Raw genomic sequence first — 24,530 nt, forward strand, 5'->3', positions numbered from 1 at the left:
GAAGGGGGTGGTCTAGGGGTATCCACGCAATAGGAAGAGGAGGGATTGGGGGTATACATGTGGCAAGATGGGCGGATCCTAGATTCAGGATGACAGCCTAACTGAGCTGGTTTGGCCTGTTCCCTGGCATCATTATCAGTAGGATGTGAATTCCATCTACAGGAACCAAATCAATGACTGCAGTCCTCCAGAGAGAAGTAGCCTATTGTCCTTAACAGCATGGAGTGGGGCCTACCATAGTCTGGGGACTGACTGTTTTCAGGGAGAATGTCTGTGAGCATCTGATGTCCCCCCATACACTAGCAAAAATCCTCTAATGTTTGGTATGTCTTTGGGGGAGACAAAGCAGGAGATAAGTCTCTTCATAATCCCACAATTATTCAAAGCATTATAAAATTTCAAATAAAAAAGTTTTGTGTTAGACATAGAAATGTGCACATGGAAGCATAATGTGCAGAGCATGTGTGTCCAATGCTTGATCACAGTATCCTGCAAAGTAGACCCATCGGTTTTTCATTTCATTGTGATTTATAGATCTCCAAAACTTATGTTTTACTTGCAATTTTCATTTTGAGTATATCTTGGCTTGGTTTCTTTGGAAAGGTTGCAACTCAATAACTAGTCTTTATTGGGTAAACTAATCTTTGAATTTAATTTTTGTGATGTACTAATTTTATCCAAATGGTCTAGGTCATTTTGTTTCTATCCATTTTAAAATAAATATCACTTGTAAATGTATATAAAACTGTTATTTAACTTGGCAAGAAGAAAGCTGAAGTGAATTAAACAAAATATTCCTCTTTTTAGTAATTCAATTCCTTATCCACTTGTTCAAATAGTGTCTATTGAGGTTACTGTACATGTCCAAAAATGTTGTACTATCATAGATGCTGTAAATAAAAGACATAAAGAATACTGAAGCAATTCTCAAAGTATCTAAGAGAGACTGAGTTGAATGCTTGATTACAGTACAGTGGTAAAGCAGAGCGGGAAGATGATAATTTTGCCCAGCAGAAGTAACATTTAAACTGACTTAGGGGGAAAAAACAAGAAAGGGGGTTATGAAAATGTCAAAATAAAATGTTAAAATTTTATGAGCTTCAGAGAAAAGCAGAACTCCAGACATTTACCACAACAGCAACATATTTATATTCATCTTGAAGGCAATTGGTCAAGATGAAATTATTAAGGATCACAATAGTCACTTCTCCAAACCTTTTCATCCTAGGACTCTAGGTGTCATTGGGCCTAGACAAATGGTTGTCAGAAACATTTTGGGAGTAAAAATGGGGGAGAGAATAGAGTCAAACTACCCTCCGTGAGTCCTATGCACAATTGACTTTTAGAAATCAACAAGAGTAGAGAATCATGATTGCTGGAATAACAATGCCTATAATATTATTTTCAACAAGTTCATAACAAATTATTCTTATATATCCATGAATTTTTAAAATTCCCATCATATAAAGATATCAGTGGTATAAAGAGTTATACATGTTTCATAAGCCAAGTACTAAATACAATATGCACTTATGCTTTCTTATAGAATGGTTGCTCTTAGACTTATTTCTTATTCCTTGTTTGCTCTGCTTAATACTCTAGGATTTGATCTGAAAGCTAATTTCCCTAAGTTCCCTGATAAACTGACTTCCAATTGGGTTGAGCCAATGAAGAGTCCTAGCTGGAGACAGGTGGATAAGGGAAACAGGTGGATAAGGGAGCCAGGTGGGTAAGGGAGCCAGGTGGGTAAGGGAGCCAGGTGGGTAAGGGAGCCAGGTGGGTAAGGGAGCCAGGTGAGTAACAGGAAGGGAACAGCAGGGATTTTCTGGCCCAGTCTCTGTCTAAAGTGTCAACTCTAGAGACTGCTCTGTTTTAGCAGGCTCTGACACCCACCATATAGGCCCACTTTCTTCCTCAGGAAAACTCTGACACTTGGGCTTCAAGAAGATTGCCTTCTAAACCTTCACTCAAGCCGGAGCGTTAACCATTTTCTGCATTAAGTGCTCTCTGTTTTAATTACAGTTGTTTCTGCTTTGTAGTTAGGTCCTAAGTGACATTGAGGCTATAAGTCAAAATATCAATGATCTTACTTAATACACTTTATAGCTGGTTTCTACAACAATCCTTGGAGCAGGCTCAAACACAATATAAAGACCCAGTTCAACAAAATCGTTCTATAAGTCACAAAATAATAGAACCCAGGTACTTATCTTGATAATGACCTGGTTAAACATTGAGAGATAGACAAAGAATCTCTATAATAATGGATAGAGCTACAAATGATTAAGAGACCCCGGTAAAAAATCTGGCCTTAGATACGTCATGAGCAGCAGGAGAGTATGCTTCCAACTGGCACCCAGCTCAACTAAGAGCAATGTCATCCGCTCAAAAGCCCACTGAGTCGTAGGTAAGAGTGGCAATGGGAAGCTTATCCAGGGCAAGATCTGGGTCAGAAGCTTTACATTCTACAAGGAAAATTTGACAAGAGACAAATGAATCAATAAGCAGGTCATTCGGGTGATATCAAAAGAAAACAATCACATCAACAGATTAGACAATAGTGGAAATTGGGGGGCAGGTGTTATGGTGGTAGTGGTAGTATTATGTAAGATAATCAAAGACGTCTACCCGAAAGTGGTGTCCTGGAGCTGAGGCCTGGGAGGCAACATAAAGCTGACTGTAGGACAATACAGGGGAAGATGCAGGAAACGGAACTGTATGTGCCAAGCTCTAAGTAGAACAAATTTGTCTTGTTTTTGAAAAACAGAAAGACAGAGTTGTTCCTTTATCAGTGGTTTTGCACTTGTTACATTCTCCAGAGCCCAAGAAATACATTTAAAACACACACACACACACACACACATACACGCACACACGCACACACGAACAAGAACATAGGGTGGGAAACTGTGAGCAATGTAACTTCCAGGAAAATACTCAGCCTGAAGGCTGGGAAACCATACACCTGGGTAACTCTATTAGTGGACGTGCTAAATTAGGGGAGCCTATGTTATGCTCCAGCAGCGCTTCTGAGTATTCTAAACATAGTAATTCCGTTAAATGAATTATGCTGTTATCAAAAAATGTTGAAATTACTGTGAAATACCAGAAGGACAAACACATTGGTCTTGGAAAATGAGCTGCCAGAATGCTCCTTCAAAGCAAAAGTGGTGAGGCTCCACCACACTCACTTCTTACTCATGAGGTGCATTTTGTTGATCTTCTCTGAGAAATAAAATGTAAACAGATGACTCAGAGGAAGCTGAACTCAAAGTCTAACTCTGTCTTTTGCCATTGTGCCTTGTGAGATATGCTATATGTAAAAGGAAAGCATTTTTTGATTATAGTACTTTAGTAATCACCTAAAACTATTTTTCAGCTGTTGCTTCCCAGGCTCCATAGCCATAAATATGGTCAAAATTTTTCTTATTTAAACATTATTCTCTAAACTGTAAACAGATAATATTCTTAGTCTATATATCTTTAACAAGAATATTGGAGATATATTCTTAGATAATAGAAGTACTGTATTCAAAAATTTTTTGAGATGCTTTTTAAAATTCTGCTCACTTTTGGATTTACACACGAGATTAATGTGTCTCTTAAATGAGCTATATTGTTATTTTACTTTTTTCAAAGATGATGATAAATAGCCCATATTAGTCTCCAACCATTGATATTCCCTCCTTAAAGGAAAAAAATTACCATAATGTAATTTGTTCCAGTACAAGCATTTATAATTTTGTGTATAATAATCAAAACCCAGAATGTAGATTTTTTCCTTCTATTTAACTTCTTCCACAAAGCAGAAGATACAAATGATTTCTTTTTTAAATCAAAGACAAAATAATTTCCCTTAAATTGTTGTAATCTGAATCTCATAGCTTAATCAGATTTCTGTTTTTGTTAAGTAGCACAGAGTCAGCTCCAACTCATGGCAACAGCATTCTCGACTGCCAGAAGCCTTACCCATCCTGCACCTTCCTCAGGATTGCCATGTCTAAACTGTTGCTGACATTAAAATTAGATCACTAGGTCTATCTACCTAGTGATTGATTTTAGGTTATGTCTAGTAGGCTCCAGCCCATAGAGACACTGTACAACAGAATGAAACACTGCCTGGCCCTGTGCCATCTCCACAATTGTCCCTGAGGCCATGGTTGCTGCCACTATGTCAATCCATCTTGTTGAGGGTCTTCCTAGTAATATATAAAAAAACAAAACTCACTGCTTCTGAGTCAGTTCAGACTCATAGCAACCCCATAGGACAGGGTAGAACTGCCCCTGTGAGTTTCTGAGGCTGTGACTCTGTAATGGAGTAGAAACCTCCTCTTTCTCCTTCTTAAGTAATTAGGCCTCATGCAATCAATTAACCACGTGCTTTAATTTTTTCATTATTTTGTTACATCATTATATGCAGAATAGTGGAGTTATTCAGGCGAATCTACTAGATAACCTGATAGCTGCATCAATCTCCCATTGAGACTATTTTCTTTTTTAAAATAATTAAATCATTTTATTGGGGGCTTGTACAACTCTTGCCACAATCCACACATACATCAATTGTTCCAAGCACATTTGTACATTTGTTGCCATCATCATTCTCAAAACATTTGCTTTCTACTTGAGCCCTTAGTATCAGCTCCTCCTTCCCCCACCCCTCCACTCCCCCTCCCCCATGAATCCTTGACAATTTATAAATTATTATTATTTTGCCATATCTTACACCATCTGACGTCTCCCTTCACCCACTTCTCTGCTGTCCATCTCCAAGGGAGGAGGTTATATGTAGATCCTTGTAATCTCTTCGTCCTTTCTCCCTCGTCTTCCCTCCACCCTCCCAGTATCCCCACTGTCACCACTGGTCCTGAGAGGTTCTTGTGTCCTGGATTTCCTCTGTTTCCAGTTCCCTCCTGTACCAGTGTACATCCTCTGGTCCAGTCGTATTTGTAAGGTAGAATTGGGATCATGATAGTGGGTGGGGTGGGCAGGGGGGAGGAAGCATTTAAGAACTAGAGGAAAATTGTATGTTTCATCATTGCTACACTGCACCCTGACTGGCTCATCTCCTCCCCTTCTGCAAAGGGATAGGCGATTTGGATATTAAAGTAGAAGTAAGTTTGGTATAACTGAATTCTACAAAAAAATGGTTTTTTTCTTTTCTTTTTGCTGTGGTCTGTTTTGGATCATGATTAACATACGCTTTGTGATGTTTATGAATGTGTGTAGGTACTAATAAATGACTTGAATGCACCACTCCAGCTTTTAAAAGCTCTTAAACTACTCCCCAAACAACAAACAAACAAACCCTGTTTGTGCAATGCTAAACTATTTGGCTGCTAACCTAAAGGTGAGCAGTTTAAACCCGCCAGTGGCAGTGGGCTTCTGTCAGAGATTTACCCGAATGACTACAGCAAGGAAGAGCATGTTCGAAACTGACCGTGGCGAAGACTGCAACTCCTCTTAGTGTGACTGCACCACAGAATCATAGGACACGTGAATCCAATGCCACTAAAACTTAAATACATAAATAAAGACGAGTGGCTGAGACATGCAACCCCTCTAGGCAGAGTTCTTGGCTGACCTGTTGGGTTGCTTTAAGACACTGACTTGACAGTAGTGCGGGTTTGCTTAGAATCTTCTCCTCAACAAATATTTACTATTGGAACAATCTGTCTCTGCACCCATTTACACTATTGTTTATCAAAGTAGATAAAAGAAATGCACAACCCCTATGAAAATGAAGAGTAATTTAATTGTTAGGGAGAATGCTACTATATCTTTAGATTTACGCAAAGGGACAACAGAGCATGATAATAAATGGGAAAAATCATATAAAAATGAAATTCTAATGAGAAAACTCTGACTACTTCAGATAAGCCTAAGGCAGATACTTCATGAATATTTTCCAGACACTGCTAAAATGCCTTACTTGTCTATCTTTATTTTATCTACTGGACTAGAAGCATAGAATTCAGTTAGGGAAAAACCATAATATTTTTCCTTCAATTTAGTAACAGTATAAGAAGAAAGACAAAACTTCATACACATGATAAACCATTAATTGTTTCATTTTTAAATAAATGTAAGTGGAGAGCTTCTGTATTAAATACTAACACCAGTAAAAATTGAATTTACATGTACCAACCAATTTATTAATTAAAAACAAATCCAGCATTTAACTTGTCTTGACCCCATTCAGGGGGTCTGGCCTTCATCCATCCTAGGACTTACAGACTTCCAATTTTCAGTATCAATACCCAGCAAATGGAAGCCACGAGAATCATTCTCTTTTTCAAAGGATGGAAAATAAAAGGTTAAATATTTACAGGTGACATGAACAAAAATTGAAGTAATTATTTTTAACAAAACATCTCACATGTGCCCAAATGACAATGGATAGTTAACAAGTTATGGAGTTGCCTGCTGTTTCCTAAATGCATTTTAGATTGATATTGAAGAAGAAATATGTGAAAAGACTCAAACCCAGAATCCTAGGTAGGACTCCTACCTTGTTCACAGTAGAGTAAATGTTCTGCCACTATTGTTGGAGGAAAAAGAATTTGCAGGATATACATATTTCACTACAAATATGGAAAAGATCTAAGTGGAATTGTATCACAGTCAAGTTTACCAAATCATTAGTTTTTGGAAGTAATATTCTAGCAACCAAAAATAAATTCTAAAGATATGTATCTCACCCTAAAGTCACTTTCCAGAATATGACTAATGTAGAAATAAATATTTGGCTTTGTTTTGTAAGCTTGGCCAAATCTTTTGAATGCTTACTTATGACTACTTGGTCTTCTTTTGTCAACAGACTTGGGAATACTTGATATCGTCCTCATGTTTTCCACTTTAGGATTCTTTTCAATAATAATTTTACTTTATTTAGAATTTCATCATTTTCTATGAACTCTCTGATTTTTTTCCTCATTCTTTTAAAATTCCCCAGGGAGACATTTGAATATTTGATATGTGCTTTCTCTGATATGCTGTGTAGGAGAGTAAATTTAAAAAGCCTGCCACTAGGTTTCATGCATGTACAGGCTGATCACAAACAAAATGTTAAGCACATATGTTCCATCCGTGGATGACTGAGGACAGGATCTCTCAGTCTCACACTTGTCCTAGTCTCCTTGAGGTGCCTTAAAATTGAAAGTCGAATCAAAACAGTGGTGTCTCCAAGTGGATCTGTTGAGCCATTGAAATCAAAGCAGAAAGATCGGTTCAGAGGGTTATGAGGGCAGTTTGGGGGATCCAAAAGGAGTCCTCAAAAAGGCCGAGGGTAGTCATAGGGACTTACTGTACATAGTAAGAAAACTGACAATTGCATGGGTGACAAAAAGGCCAGAGAGTTGCTGAAGGAATTATTTCACTCACATGAATTCACCTTCTCATTCTTTTGAGGGTGGCCAGGGTTATTCTACAAGGGTTGTATAAGAAAACTTTATCCCATTCTGAATTTGCTCCTTCATATGTTGTTTCCAAAACTTAAATAGCAGTGAAAAAACACAAGACTTTAGTCTCCCAAGGGGACTCTGCCATTTTGACATGGAGTCATCCAGGGAAGGATGGCAGTTGCTGACACTCTATGTTGTTGCTTATATATGTGTATTACATGGCGTGCTTTCCCTGACAATGCCATCTAAGCCCGGCAGCCAGAAGAACACACCAATCTGCCTTGAAGGAAGCACAGTTAGAATGGTCCCTGGATATGAAGGCACACATGTTCTCAAGAGGAACTAGTCCATGGGTAAGGAGATCATGTAGGCTCATCAAAAAGAGGAAGTTCCTCAATGGCTGGATTGACACACTGGCTTCAGCAAGGAGATCAAACACGGTGATCGTGAGTGCGCTGCAGGACAGTGCACTGATTCCCTCCAAGGGAAATAGGTTATTAGGAGTTGGGACTGACTAGATAGCAGCTAACCACAAAAGCAACATCTCTTGCTCAGTCCTTTGCCATTCTCACAATTGTTATGTTGGAGCTCATTGCTGCGGCCATTGTGTCAATCCATCTCTTTCAGGGTCTTCTTCACTGACCCTCTAGTTTCCAAACATAAAGTCCTTCTCCAAAGTCTCTCTTGAAAAGATGCTCACAATGCAAATGCAGGAGACAATCTTGTCATGCACACGAATGAGTATTCTACCTCTGCTTCCTGCAAAACAGGTGTGTTCATCTGATAGTCCCTAGTACTTCCAATATTCGTCACCAACACCGTAAGTCATATGCATCAATTCATCTCCAGTCTCCCATCTTCATTGCCCAGCTTTCACAAACATATACACGGCTTGAGTCTGGCACACCTTAGTACTCAAAGTGACGACTTTGCTCTTTAAGATTTAAAATAAGGTGGAAGTAAGGTTTTCCGAATTGTACAGACAACTATGTCAGCAAATATAGGTTTGATATTTTGGTTTAGTAAACATTTATATCATTTTATAGCAATACTTTTAGATTATTATTGTTTAATACAATAGTAGTTTTAAAAATGTGCTTGGCTCCATTACTCAGATGTTTTCCATTGTTATAGATCTTGCGTAATGACTGCTTAATAGTGGATATATGAGACCAGCCTTGGGCCACATTCTGAGAATTTTACTGAAGTGATACAAAGAGAAACCGATCCTGCTGGCAGTGACGACTGCAGCTTTATGAAGCAGCTATTTAGAGAAAATGAAAATATTATACATATATTCTTAAAAATATATTTATTGAGGACTATTACCTAAAATACTAATGCAGGTTTAGGACAGACATTGGTGAACAACAAATGGGAAATGACATGAATTTGGATTCGAGTTAAAGTTGAAGATAGATGAGTTATCACTGTTGCAGGTGCCACTGAGTTGGACCCAATTCTGAGTAACCAGTGTACAACAGGATGCCTCACTGCTTGGCCCTGCACCATGCTCATTATTGTTTCTCTATTTGAGCCTATGGATGCAGCCACTATCTCAATCCATCTCATTGAGGGTCTTCCACTTTCCCATGACCCTCTACTTCGACAACACAGTGGTCTACTCTGGGGACTGGCTCCTCTTAATAACATGCCCAAAGTATTTGAGACAATTGTATATAAGAATTTTTCTGTTTGTACGTCTTTCAAGACAATATTCTTTTTCTTCTGGGTGTTCATTGTATATTCAACATTCTTCCCCGACACCATAATTCGCGTGCATATTTTCCTCCAATTTTTCTTATTTATTGCCCCAAATAAAAGACAATTGAAATTACAGCTTGAGCCAGGTATACTTTAGTCCTCAAAGTGATACTGTTACTCTTTAACACTTAAAAGTAGACATTTGAGAACAACTTGCCTATGTAGTCGGTCATTTGATTTCTTGACTTCTACTTCCATTTGTATTGATTGTGGTCACAAGTAAAATGAAATTCCTGCCATCTTTAATTTTTTCTCCATTTATCAGGTTATTGTTTATTGGCTCAGTCCTAAGGAAATGGATATTCTTTACATTAATGTATAATCAATACTAAAGGTCGTATGCTTTGATCTTCATTAGCAATTGCTTCTAGTTCTTTTAGCATTAGGTCAGCAAGGGTGTGTAATTTGCATACTGCATGTTGTTATTGAATCATCCTCGAATTCTGATGCTTCTTGCTTTGTCACTCAGTCTATTTTCTTGGATTGTTTGCACAGCACAGAGATGAAATAAATAAGGCGATATGGTGCAACATTGATACACAATCTTTTTGTTTCTGAACCATTCAGCATACCCTTGTTTCGTTCAAACTGTTTCTTGGTCTATATACAGTTTCTACATGAGCACAATTAAATGGTCTGGAATTCTCATTCATTGGGATGCCAGCCAAAGTTTTGTTTGTTTTTTAATGATCTACAGATGAAAGCCTTTGCATAGCCAATAAAACACCAGTAAATATCTTTCTGACATTCTGTGCTTTCAGACAAGCTCCATAAGACGTCAACAAAGCTCTCATTCATTCTATGTCCACTTGTGAATTGGACTTCAAGTCTGGCAGCTTCCTGAGATGCACGACCACGGCCATTATTAAATCATCTTCAGTGGAATTCATTTATGTGTCATATTGTTCAATAATTTCCACATTCTATGGGGTCATATTTCTTTAGAATGGGAACAGATATTCATCTCTTTGTCCAGGTAGTTTATTCCAAACTTCTTAAGTCTTCTAACACTGACTCATTTTGTTGAAACATTTCAGATGTTAATCTCTCAGCTTTAGGACAGTTAATTAATGTGTCCTCTCAAATACTTCATTAATGTCTACCATGTACCTCAGACTATTTCCTTCATTAAAGTCAATTCTTGATAGTATTCTAGATGGTACCTGGCTACCAATATCAACCGCTCTACAAAGGATCACGTTAGAAAGTACTGGATGGAGCAGGAGAAAATATATAGTAAAAAAGCGTAAGAGACTGGGATTCCTTCTTGCACAGAGACTGGTGGAATCCCCCAGACTATGGCCCTTAGTCACCCTTCAGGTATGACACTGAACTCACCCTCAGGCTTAACTTTAAGTCAAACAATGGACAGACCTACAAGACCAATAATAAAATTCAGACACACGCATTTTGGGTTAATCAACCACTTAAGATCAAGAGGGCAAAGGTTAGAGGGCTGAGAAAGAAAAGAATGGAAATAGGAAACAGGAAAGAAATGGGATAAGTGATGGTATATTGAGGGGGCTTGTAATGAATGTGTTGAGACAAAATGTGTATGAATAGATGAATGTAAAACAGATAATCTACTCTGAATCCCTCACCAAATTAACAATTAAACTGTCAAAATAAATCGTCAAATATACCAGACGAGCCTGTCAGGGTATAGTGTAGCAAATATGAAACATACAACTTTCCTCTAGTTCCTAAATGCTTCCTCCCCACCACTATCATGACCCCAATCCTGCCTTACAAATTGAGATAGACCACAGGATGCACACTGGTACAAATAGGAATTGGAAACACAGGGAATCCAGGACAGATTATCCCTCCAGGGCCAGTGGTAAGTATGGTGATATTGGGAGGGTGGAGGGAGGATGGGTTGGAAAGTAGAAACCAATTACAAGGATCCACATATAACCTCCTCCCTGGGGGATGGACAACAGAAAAGTGAGTGAAGGGAGACGTTGGACAGGGCAAGATATGACAAAAAAAATTTTTATAAATTATCACGGGTTCATGAGGGAGGGGGGACTTGGAGGGAGGAGGAAAAATGAGGAGCTGATACCAAGGCCTCAAGTAGAAAGCAAATGTTTTGAGAATGATGATGGCAACAAATGTACAGATGTGCTTGATATAATGGATGGATGTATGAATTGTGATAAGAGTTGTACGAGCCCCCAATAAAATGATTTGTTTTAAAAGTTAAGCATTCTGATGAAATCTTTTGTAAACAACCCAAATAACATAATACAAAGAAACCACTGCCATTATCTTATGAGGGAGCACCTATGAACTGGTCCAGACTCCCAGAAGTAATCTCACAATTCATAATTCCCTAGGAAGGGACTTGGCAAATCTCCGAGTTGGGGCTGTCTCTCTAATGGCGCACTGCAAAACTAGTATTTGCGGAACACTAGTTTGTTTGTTTTTTACTTTTTGTCTTGTCTTTTTTTTTCTTTTGGAAAGGAAATATCTGCTTTGGGTTTATTTTGCTTAATGAAAACAATGTAATAATGTTCATATTTCCTAAAGCAAACTTTAGTAAACATTAGTAAAGCAAACTTTCAAAATGTTGAGATTACCTGTATTATAATGATCGGTCAATCTGAAGGCATTGACTTTGAATGTGAGTTTGGAGTAAATCACAATTTCTGATCTTTACAATTTTAGGAAAAAAAATAATTCAACTGCTCTTATTGTATTCGTTAATTAGAAGTTTTGAGGATGGTCTTGGCATCACATTTTAAGAAGAAGGTTCTCCTGTTGTCATATTTTAAACAAGCACTGACGAGCTGATCAACTTCTGTCCCTCACGGGGAGAACGCTACTCACGAAGACCGCCCCTTGGTGGCTCGCAGACCTCAAATGACGGGAGCAAACACCAGGCAAGGATCTGACTCAGTCCACACATGGCTGGCGAACACCTCACCTGGCTGAATCAGAGTTTTTGTTTTTAAAGTCTTCAAATATGCTGTTTCTAGCAAACTCCTCAGATGATTTAGTACCCATCTCTCGGCCATGCGCTGAGAATGAACACCAACCTGCCATCATTTTCTCAGAGATGTCTTCAAAGAATCATTTTTGCCATATTGCTACCCTGTTCTGTAACCTTAAATGACTATTATTGATAAAAGTACAAAATACAGTATTTGAATTCTAAAATAAAACTATCTGTGCTAAACTATTTTTTCCGATACATCTCACTAATCCATGAAGTATTAGTCTTTTAATGTTCATAGTCTTTCTGTCCTGTGCACCCTATTTCCTTTTCTTGTCTCTTCATTAACCCTTTGTTGAATGCCTCATCCATCACCTCCTTAAAAGTGAACATTTCCCATTGTTTATTAGCAATTCTTCTCCATTCAGAAGTTTTTCAGACTAGTCAAACCAACAGTGATTTCTTTTGATTGCTTAATATTTTCTTGCTAAAAAGCATTTTTTTCATTTTTGTACTATTATTTATCTTTTCATGAGTGTATACTTATTCTTCCAAATAGATAGTAAACTTTAAATGTAGGATACCTTTGTGTCTTTCAGTGACAGAAACAACTTAAATATAAAACTAAAGCTCCTCTTCAAACATTAGTTTGTTTACTGTGAAGTTGTGTATTTTATAACTCAAATACAAACACACACAGAACGGAAGCACACATGAAAGCTTACAAACCTCTATTTTAAGGGGATAAGTTTAAAACACTTGATGACTTTATGATTCCTAAATTTCCCCAAGTTCTCACAGTAGTATAGTTCTAAATTATGATAATTACTCTTATTTTTCCCTTGCCTTTCCTCAATTTAGACCCTGGTGGTGTGGTAGTTACCTGTTGGGTTACAGTCCATATGGTTGGCAGTTCCAAACCACCAACAGCTCCCCAGGAAAAAGACTGGGCATTTTACTCCCTTAAACAGTTACAGGCTCAGCAACCCACTGGGTGTCATTGTGAGTTTGCTTATTATAGGATATGTCATGGTACTCTATTGTCAATAAAAGATTCCAGTTCTATGAATGGGCATGTGTAATTCCTACAATGTCTCACACCAAGACCATTAATAATCATGGGGGATAAATTCTGATACTCTCAGAGAATATTTTGATGAGTTAAGCAATTTAATTTAAAAATATGATTATCATTCAGTAACTAAACTTTGTGAACATTAGTCAAATTCTAACAACTCATAGAAGAGCTGAGGATTAATTGTTGTTGTCAGGTGCCATTGAGTCAGTTCTGCCTCACAGCGACCCTGTGTGCAACAGAACAACCCCCCTCTGGTCCTACACCTTGTTCACAACTGTTCTTATGTTTGACCCCATCTTTTCTGCCACTACTTCAATCCATCTTGCCAAAGGACTTCCTTTGTTGTTGTTGTTGTTGTTGTTGTTGTTGTTTCAACACAATAAAACAGTAAAACGGTATGTGGGCTTTGTAGCCTGTTACTCTTTACCGGAGTATAAAGCCTTGTCTTTCTCCATTGGAGCACCTGCTGGTTTCCAAGTGCTGGCCTGTGGTTAGCAGACAACATGTAACCATCACCCCCAAACGGCTCTCCTGAAGATTAATATGTGGCATAAATTACGTGTATATAGAGAAATTGTAAAGTCTTTGTGCAGGTTTTCAGGAGTAGCTGCGAAGTTCGGACACTTGCCTATGCAGGGCAGAGAGCTGAGCGCCCAGCCACAGGCAGGGACTGCCTCCCCAAAGTAGGTCTTCAGACTCAGGGAGCTCAGCTAGCATGCAGTTAGAGAAAAACCAAACGTCCGGGCTTTTGCAGTGGAGCAAAAGCCAACAACAGAGGGCTTGGAGGGCCCAGCAGCAGGTATTCTGGGAGCTGATTAAGGTGCTGTGCACACGGCGTCTGCCTAATCCAGCTGTGATGGAAGCACAACAACTGAACTATACCATACTGCCTGCCCAGCAACATAAGAAGACCCCCTGCCATGAGTCAATGCTGACTCACAGTGACACCCTGTGGGTTGCTGAGCCTGTAACTGTTTAAGGGAGTAGAATGCCCAGTCTTTTTCCTGGGGAGCTGTTGGTGGTTTGGAACTGCCAACCATATGGACTGTAACCCAACAGGTAACTACCACACCACCAGGGTCTAATTTGAGGAATGGCAAGTGAAAACCTGCAACGTTTGTTTGCTGTTTTCTTCTAAATAATAAATACTTTCACTTTGCCAACACTGGATCTGTCTTTGTCTTTGGCTCAATCACAGATGCACACAGCACCCGGGGAATGGTTGATGCCAACGAATGTACATGTGCTATTGCTCTCGTTGTTCTGGCCGCCTGACGATTCGCGGCATCACCGTCTGTACATGCATATGCACTGCCCAGGCTACAGATACTAAACAGATTGCTCATATTATACTTCCTGCTTCCTGGACTTCCAAGGCTAACTCAGTTTCTCTCTGTCCCTGATCCTGGTTCTACTGACCCCGCTAACTTACTTGTTTTCTTTTTAGTGACAAATGCTCTATTTAGAAATAGGGGTGTAAGTATCCCGAACCAGAAAAACAAAATCTGCTCACAATGGCTACCTCTGGGAGAGCCAAGACCATGGTGCTTCTTATTATAAGACTATCTTGAGTTTTATTTATTTATTTGTTTATTTATTAAACAGTGTGATAGGCACAAATCTGTTCATACAACCCAACAGTTCGATCATATCAAGAAATCATCACCACAATCAACCTCAGAACATTTTCTTCTTTCTTGAACTCCTTGTTACCAGCAATCTCTCTTGCCAGACCCACCCCCATAAACTATTCCTGTCTCTATAGATTGACCTGTCCTGGATTACTTATACAGAAAATCAGTTTTATAAAGCGAAGGAGAAATATACATGGATTAAGCCTCAGGTAAATCCCCTCTGACCCTAGACCAGAGATGCAAGTGGATTATCAAAGATGCAGTTAGCGTATTTTCAGGTGCCCTTGTGGTTCAGTGGTTCCACTTTGAGCTGTGATAAGCAAGATCTGCAGTTTGAAACCACCAGCCACTCCAGGTAGAAAGGTAGAGCTTTCTACTTCCACAAAGAATTAGTCTTGAAACCTCAAAGGTGCAGTTCTACCCTGTCCCACAGGGTTGTTCTGAGTCAGCAATGACTGGATAGCAGGGAATGAGGTTCAAATTCAGTCGTTTGGACTCTAGCCCTGGAATGTCTTTGTTTAATAAGGTCCCCCAGGATCCTGAAGCAGATCACATTTTGAGAAAAAGTAAGCCAGGCTCTACTGTGGGGGGTGGGAACATCCCTTCAGGGTGCCTAAGGGCAGCTATCACTCACTCAGTCTCTCTGTATCTGTTGTATTTGTTACCCCACTTCCACTGTTAAGGAAGATAATGGGATGCTTCTGTTGAGAAGCCCTCCTGCAGAGCAGCAGACTCCACAGGGAAGGAAAAGTAAGTAAAAAATAGTTAACTGTGCAAACATGTTAATTTATACTAAAAGCTGCTTAATTATGCAGATTCAGACAATTTGCTGGAAAGTTCTTTCCATTTACAGAATCAGGAAATGAGTCTACAAATTCTTGGGGAAAGACTATGGAATATGGCACCATAAGACATGGGTTTGAATTCACTCTACTACTTACTTTCTATATAGCTTTAAACATCCATTAATCAGGTTAAGATTTGGTTATCGCCACAGGCAAAATGCACTAACTTCAATTTTACTGTGAGAACATCATGAAGACACACTTGTGGGAAACAGAAAGACTTAGGATACTGCTTGCAGTTAATGGTAAATGATTGTCAAGTTACCTCCCTGAAGGCAGTCAGTTGCCAGACAACTGCCTGGACTGTTAAGGCCGCCCCCTCCCTCCTGTTAAGGACAATGGGCTACTTTTCCCTAAAGGCTTGTGACCATTAGCTTGGTTCCCATAGGTGGGGTTGACTCCCTACTGATAATGGTTTCCTTGCAGATCCAGAGAACAGGTCAAACCTGCTCAGTGACATCCAAAGTTAGGCTGCCATCCTGAATCTAGGATCCACCTTTCTTGTCACATGTGTACCCCCAATCCCTCCTCTCCTTGTTGCATGTATATCCCTAGATTGCTCTCCGCTCATTGCTACATATCCTATAGTGCAACCTCTTCCTGTAATAGTGGGCTCGCACACTCCTCAAAGGTATACAGGCCTTGGTTATCAAGAAAGCGCTCTCTCCCGGGCTCTTCCCTTGGCCTCTGGCTCCCCCTCTCCTCTCCCATCCTCCATCCCCTGTTCCCTTTCCCCTAGTCCTCCTTCCCCTCCCCCTCTCTCCACCAAGGGGGGCTGAGGTGAGCATGCTACCATGAAATGTGTCTGACTCCATTATTTCTATCTCTCTTCTATCTCTCATGCTCTCAATGACTTTAATATAATACACATATATCTCAACTGTATAATTTTACCTATGGAATCTGAGATTAGTGGTGGAAGGCTGGCTCCTTCCTCCATGCACACTCATCTGGTAAATGGCATGAAGTTAACACTGAGTTGGCAAACAGACTGCATAACAATTTTTAAGAAGGGGCTATCGTCTGCTTCCACACACTTATGTAATGTAACATTTCTAAGATCTGAAAGCCCAAACCAAACTTCCAGGCTGACTACGAGTTCTAGCAGCCCGATAGGACAGCCAAGAAGAGCTCCCTATCATTTCCCCTCCAGGAGGCTGATCTGTTCAAGCTGCAGGGCTTACAGTGAGTTACCCCTATTCCACCAATACGCCATTCCTATATGAATTTATAGTTTCTAATACAAACTAAACTAATCTAAGATAATTTAGCTACAATGACGAGGCTATTTTACTTTTTATTAAAGTATATACTTGCAAAGTCAATTAATGTTACAAGAAGCCCCAATGAGCAAAATTTAAGAATCTGTATACAGCACGCTTTGTTAATAACAATAGTGACATTATATTGGTGGGTTTTTATCACCTTGAACGTCTTCAGAGTTAGAACTGTTTGCTTTCTCTGTTGTCCCAACAGACGAACAGTGTCCCTACTAGGCATTCAGAAATATTTGCTGGTTGAATCTGACTGTTGTGCTGACCTTGGATGAATCACTTAATGACTCTGAGCCTCTTATGATTTTGTCAGTAAAATGGCTCTTAGAAAAATCTTAAATGTTAATGTTAAGAAAGTATAAGTATATTTTGTGAAAAAGAAAGAAATGTGGCTTATTCTGGACAAGGAGAGGTTGTAAGGAAACATTGACACCCTTCCCTTCTCTCTCCTCCATGACTGGAAAGAACGTATGGGACTCCTACGTTGGTGGTTTTAAAAATAATCTAAACCATAAGTCATCTTTGCTTCGTGCATAAATAATTCATTGGCATTGCAATAGTCACCATGTTTCACACATGGATGTCTCATAATGCCTCATGAAAAAACAATAAGGGAGTTTCAAGGTGAATTCAAAGAAGAGTAATCACTTTGAGATACCAAGGTCAAATGTTCTTACTGTCTGTTCTCCATCTTTGGAATCCCCTTGGCCAAGAGACAGAATAGTTCAACTTCAACGACATTGCTTTCCAAGGAAAAGAACAGGGGTTGTTGTAATCTTATCCCCGCAACCTATAATTATTTAGGTTGTTCATCCTATGATGACACAGAGGACCATTAACCAAAAGGGTCAAAGATTTCTAACAGATAAGAGTGGATGAAACCTATTGATTTCTACCAACTAATTGGCTTCTGATGCTAGTGTGCAGAACTGCAGGCTCCAATCCACTGCCATCAACAGTGCAATATTAATCAAGTTTCACATATGACCCTATAGGCCGGGGTAGAACTGCCCCTGGACGTTTCCAAATCCATTCATCTTTACAGGAGTAGAAAGCACATCATTGTCCCTTGGAGCAGCTGGTGTTTTCAAACTCCCAGCTTTACATTAAGCACACACGCACAAGCCACTAGGCCACTGGTTCTCAACCTGTGCGCCGCAGCCCCTTTGGGGGGCAAACAACCTTTCCCAGGGGTTGCCCAATTCATAACAGTACAAAAAGGACAGTGATGAAGTAGTAATGAAAATAATTTTGTGGTTGGGGGTCACCACCACATGAGGAACAGTATGAAAGGGCTACGGCATTGGGAAGGTTGAGTGACACTGCAGCCAGCCTTCAGGGTGCTTAAAACAGACCAACCTCACACAATTTAAGGACCAACCCCCAGATAAACACTGAGGCCAATAAGTTTCAGTGAGCAAATTATTAAGGAAACACAATTAAATACACAGGACTTAATAATCTGTTCCAAAGCTAGAGAAACTATTGTACCCTGGTCTCAGATTCATCATTGTATCAGATGTCAGAGTTTCCATTTGGAAATGTTGACCTGATTATTTCCATATTTAGTTTGTAATAAGCAATATCTTGCATTCATTACCAATTTTTTTCCCTACAGGGAAAGGGATAGAAATAAGTAGCCATTACTCAGCAATATTAATGAACATCAACTATGTGACAAATGCTAAACACAGAGTAATGAAAATATAAAGACAAGATTGCTGTCTTTGTAGTAAATACATTCTAGAAGTGAGAAAACCAACAAAAACGAGTAACAAGTGATGAAAATACAACAAAAGGGGGAAGGTGGACAGAACGGGTCAAGGGATGGTTGCACTGTTTGCAGAGAAAAACCCTCATGAGGAAGCCGTCAGGTAATTAAGACGAAAGCAGGTGAGGGACTAAATCATAAGGATATTTGAGGAAAATTATTTCAGACATCAAGAATGTGAGGGAAGACATTTAAGACATCAAGAAAGTGAGCAAAATACTTTAAAACAAACAAACAAAAGTTCTACTCGCTTCAAAATCAAACAAGGATGCCAGCACATCTGCAGGAGGCTGAGCAGACAGTATCAGATGCGGTCAGGGGAGCAGTGCTCCAAATTATGGAAGGTCTTCCTGGTTGTTAAGAGGATTTTGACGTTTGTTCTAATTTAAATACGAAGAGGTATAATGTTATCTGAATATATATTTAATGGTATGGTTCTGGCTACTGTATTTTGAACAGACTTGGCTAGGAACGAAGGAGAATAAAGGTAAAACACATTGCAAGATACCTAAGTGCTGTAGACTGGGTGGCTTATTAGCCATTACACATCACCTAAAAATGAAGATAATAAGTGACCAGATTACTGAATCGACTGATGATAAAGCAGATAGGCTTTCTTGATTATTGGGATGATTGGTACTGAAGAGACTATTCAAATAAGATTTCATAATTTATTAAAATCATTTTATTGGGGACTCTTATAACTCTCATCACAAACCATACATATATTTATTATGCCAAGCGCATCTGTAAATATGTTGTCATTATCATTTTCAAAATATTTTGTTTCTACTTGAGCCCTTGGTATCAGCTCCTCATTTTTCCCTCCCCCATACACCCTTGATAATCTATATATTATTATATTTTTCATGTCTTACACCACCCAATACCTCCCTTCACCCACTTTTCTGTTGTCCATCACCCTGAGTGGGTGTTATACGTTGTTTATTGTGAACAGTTCAACCTTACTTGCCCCCTCCCCACAAACTACCCTTACCCTCCTAGTATCACTATTCTCGTTATTGGTTCTGAGGGGTTTATTTGTCCTGGATTCCCTGTGTTGTGAGCTATTATCTGTACCAGTGTACATGCTCTTGTCTAGCCAGATGTAAGGTAGAATTGGGGTCATGATAGTAGGGAGGTGGGGAGTGGAGGAGGAAGCATTAAAGAACTAGAGGAAAGTTGTATATTTCATCGGTGCTATACTACACTGTGACTGGCTTGTCTATTCCTTGTAGTCCTTCTGACAGGGGATGTCCAATTTTCTACAGATGGGCATTGGATCTCCACTCTGCACTCCCCTTCATTCACATCAATAAGAGTTTTTTTGCTTTGTTTGGGGTCTTTGATGCTTGTTACCTGATCCCATTGACACCTCATGATCACACAGGCTGGTGTGCTTCCTCCATGTGGGCTTTGTTGCTTTACAGCTAGATGATCACTTGTTTACCTTCAAGGCTTTAAGACCCTAGATGCGATAACTTTTGATAGCTGGGCACCATCAGCTTTCATCACCACATTTGCTTATGTACCCATTTGTCTTCAGCAATTGTGTCAGGAAGGTGAGCATCACATAGTACCAGGTTAGTAGAACAAAGTGTTCAGAAGAGTAGAAAACTCACTTCCATTAAGTCAATGCTGACTCACAGAGTATCCATTTTCTTAATTAATAAAAGAATTAGTTAAAAAGGTTACATTTGTTCTTATTAAGATTAAAATGCCCACAATATACCCAAGTCATGAAGCAAGGTGAGCATTTGGACATAAGAATCTGGAGTTCAGAGGTTATGTCCTAGTCTGAGATAACTTAAAGAACAGAGACCTCTATATGGGAAAGAGAGGGGAAAAGAGAATAATTTCAAGGGATGATATTAGAATATCTAGATTTTTAGAAGTTGGTATCTCACATATGAAAAATGTGATATTTTATTAACTTGTTATTTCCCCTCTGCTCACTCTTTGAAAACTTACATTGCTCACCACTTCAAGGTTTCTTTTGAGTCAACTCCAGCTATAGGAGATATTTAAAAATCAAACTTTCTTTTATATAGTTTTCAGTGGCTGAATTTTTGGAAGTAAATCCCAAAGCTTAATCCTTCCTCTATTCCTCTGAGTAGATGGAAACTATCATCCCTTCAATTAACAGCCAAAGACTCTGATAATTTGCACCACCCAGGGCCTCCTAAGTTACTTAATAGATGTTTGTTAAATAATTTAAACAGTGAAGGCTAATAATCCATATCTAAACTAAGGATGAGAGATAGTATATAATTTTTATATATATTATTTGCCTCAAAGTTTCATAGGTTTCTGTAAATATTTGCTATGTATTAAGAATCCAAAATTATTATTTACATACTTTAAACATACATAGAATACACACATATAAACAAATACCCAAGCCATGGTATTTCAACTGCATCATATGCCTGTGAAATTTGACATTGAATAAGAGAGGTGAAGAAGTGATGAATTTTAATTATGCTGCTGATGAAGGATACTGAAAGTGCTGTGGACTGCCACAAGAACACACAAATATGTCTTTGTCTTAGAAGTACAGTTTAGAATGATCCTGAGAAGCAAATATGGTGAGATTTTGTCTCACTTACTTTGGACATGTTGTCAGATATGCTAGTCCCTAAAAATATACAGCATTCTTGGTAAAGTGGAGTGACATCAAAACAGAGGATGGCCCTCAACAGAGAGGCTGCAGCAATGGCTCAAATATAACAACCGTGAGGACAGCCAGGAATGGACCGTGATTTGTTCTGCTGTGCTTAGTGTGATTTTGACTGAAAACTGCCTAGATGGCAACTAACAGCAACACACATGAGCAATAAACAAATGCCACTGTGTTTAAATAAAACACTGTTGCATTCATTATTACTACCCTCCAACTTATCATTAGCAAACTACTGCTTTTTGGTTTTCAGTGTTTGTGACAAAGGGCGAAGGAAGTGGACACATCTGACCTTCTTTGGCTTCCAGAGTGCCACGAAGCAGGTGTAGACAAGCCTCCATGGTCCATGCCCCTTTCCCTGTTCTGATACCAACCTTTCTGCCTACAGCACTTTACATCAGTGCTGAACTCACAGGCAAAACTCACCATCAAGGGGTTTATTAGGGCAATCAATAGGTTACCACAAGTCAGGACCAGTAAATATAAGGATACAATCATGAGTGTCCTCTGTCAGCCAGCCAAGTCTTTCCCATCCTCCGTCTCTCAGCCACATGGTCTTTTGACCTTGTCTTCATGGGTCAGATGTCAGGCAGCCTGTTACTCTGTCCTATAGTTCCACTGTCTGGCCAGAGGAGGAGAAGACGCCCCATAGTCTCAGAGCTGTTCCTCTGAATTTCCATGCCAAAGTCTCTGAGGCCCCTGGTCTCAGTGGTCTCCTCCACTTCAGTCCTCAGGGGTTGCTCTCTATGATGCTGCTTCAAAAATGGCTCATCTTTACAGTCAAAGAGGTGATCACGAAAGCAGACCACTCCCCTCGACGAGTGTCACACATTCCCTGTCTGTATAGCACTAGCTAACCGTTGGCTGGGAGTTACAGAGACATGGGTAAAAGAGCCTTACTCTACTCCATTGTCCTTCCACTCATACAAAAGGTTGAGTTTTGAGTATTTTAAAAAAAGAGTCTTGAAAATGGGTAGCAATTTGTGCATCAGTGGAAGAGGAAAACCAGATCACATTGTCACTTATAAATGCTAAGAATCAAATGAAAATTCCCCTCCTAATTTTAAAATGTAACCTAGTAATTCCTCATTTATATAAATATATATCATTATATATAGAAAATGAAATATGTAGAGTGAAAAAAAAACATTGTTCCTAGTGAACACTTTTTATTTCTTGTGGGAATTCTAGTACTGGTTTCCATAGAAAATTCCCTAGAAATTGGAGCAGTTAAATACATAAAATATAAGACATAATTTGAAGTGTTGGTAAGTAAACACTCCATTTAAGCTAAGGAAAGCTATAAAAATGGATTGAATTTCTCTCTAATGGTATCTAGTATAGATTATAAAAGTACCCAGGTTTTAAATGTTCAGTATAGTCGTCATTAAATGTATTTCTCAAGCAGTATATTATTCTAGCTTCTTGCATATAAAACAGCAAAGCACACATTGTGAGTGTGTATTTATACATGTGCACCACCATTTGTGTGTCACTTTGTCATACTGTGGTGGCTTGCATGTTGCTGTGATGTTGGTAGCTTTGCCATCTGTATTTCGAATCCCAGTAGGGCCATTTGTAATGGATAGGTTTCACTGCAGCGCACAGACTAAGGCAAATTAAAAGAAGGACGTGGTATAATAAGCAATCAATGGTCTGTTCCACATTCAATCCCTGTTCTTGTTTGGGCTGCTGGCACTGAGCTTCGCCACGGTTGATCCCACAGATGTAATGAATTTGATTCCCGTGTATTCCAAGTAGAGAGGGCCATGTGAAAAGTTGCCTTGAATAATGCTGGAAAAAAACGAGAATTTACAATGAGAACCTCGTCGATCTTATAAAATTCTCCTGTGTGATCTCACGCCTTCTTTTCCATCACCAAGGTCATCTTTTTGAAATACTGATTCTCTGTGTTCCCACCTTTCACATTCCAATCACAACAATTATGAGTGTTTCTTGATTGAGTGTTTGAACAATGTCAGACTAAAGAAGCTAATATAATGCTTTAATTTCTTTACAATTGGTTTTAGTGGAGGCTGGGTGAAATCAGATAGTAATGGTACTGACTGCACTTCCCCGTAGGCATCTATATACATGATCCTATCACGGACAGCATTGTAGAGAGCGCTTGACATTTTCTTCTAGATGGATGTGATGCCCGCCATTTTCCTCTTGCATTTGTCATTCCAGCTGAGTAAACCATATGGTTGTCTGATTCAAAAATGGTAATGCCAATTCATTTCAGCTCATTAATGCCTCTGATTGTGATTAAGGTGTTCCCATTTCAGTTTTGGTGCCTGGGAATGTTCTTAGGGTTGTACTATGTAAATTCCACACTCAGTCACTGACATAGACTCTGTGAGGAAGCAGCTCTTCCCCAGTCATATTTTCAGTGCCTTCCAATCTTAGGGGCGCATCTTCCAGTATTATATAAAATATTGCTTCTGTGATTGCTCATGAGTTTCTCAGTGGCTAATCCCTCAGAAATGAACTGCATCTTTCTTCTTCCTAGTCAGTCTTAGTCTGGAAGCTTCACTGAAATCTGTCCACCAATGGTGCCCCTCCAATGGTGCCCCCAAATCTATCAACCAATGTGCCCCTCTAAATACCAGGGGTCTTTAAAATATAGTTGGTATAGCTACCATTATCACAGAAATATGCAGTCCATCACACTATGACAAGAGAAGGATAAAAACTGAAATACAAACCAAAATGACGGCCAATTAGTCAATTCTGACTCATAGCGAGCTTTTGTAGTGTTTGGGGCGGGGATCCTTAAATTTTTATGAGAGGAGATGACCTCATATTTCTGCCTTGGAGGGTCTGAACAAACAACTCTGCCAGTTAGCCACTGAATGGTTATCCCACAGCACCACCCGGACTCCGGGGATAAGGACTTAGAAAGCACAAAGTAATTAAAGGTGAAGTAACAAAAAAAAGGAAATCTGATCAGAAAATTAACTCAGCACAGAAAATGTTAAAGAACCAAGGCATTATCAACCACACAATGAAGAGCAGGAAACAATGATAAAGCTAAATGCATGCTACCACTAATTCTATAGAATGTAACTCTATTAAATGTAACAGTCAAAAGAAATAAAGTTGAATAGATAAGAGAACAGGACCATCACAATTTTGCCTAT

General features: G+C 39.2%; 1 protein-coding gene across 1 annotated transcript in view; it reads right to left on the minus strand.

Moving 5' to 3' along the window:
- Window positions 1–24,530, minus strand: part of SPAG16 (sperm associated antigen 16) — a 1,005,436-nt gene that overhangs the window by 746,371 nt on the left and 234,535 nt on the right. The gene's annotated exons all lie outside the window — the stretch shown is intronic.

The sequence above is a fragment of the Tenrec ecaudatus genome, chromosome 13 (genome assembly GCF_050624435.1).
Source record: "Tenrec ecaudatus isolate mTenEca1 chromosome 13, mTenEca1.hap1, whole genome shotgun sequence".
In the NCBI taxonomy this organism is placed as follows: Eukaryota; Metazoa; Chordata; class Mammalia; order Afrosoricida; family Tenrecidae; genus Tenrec; species Tenrec ecaudatus.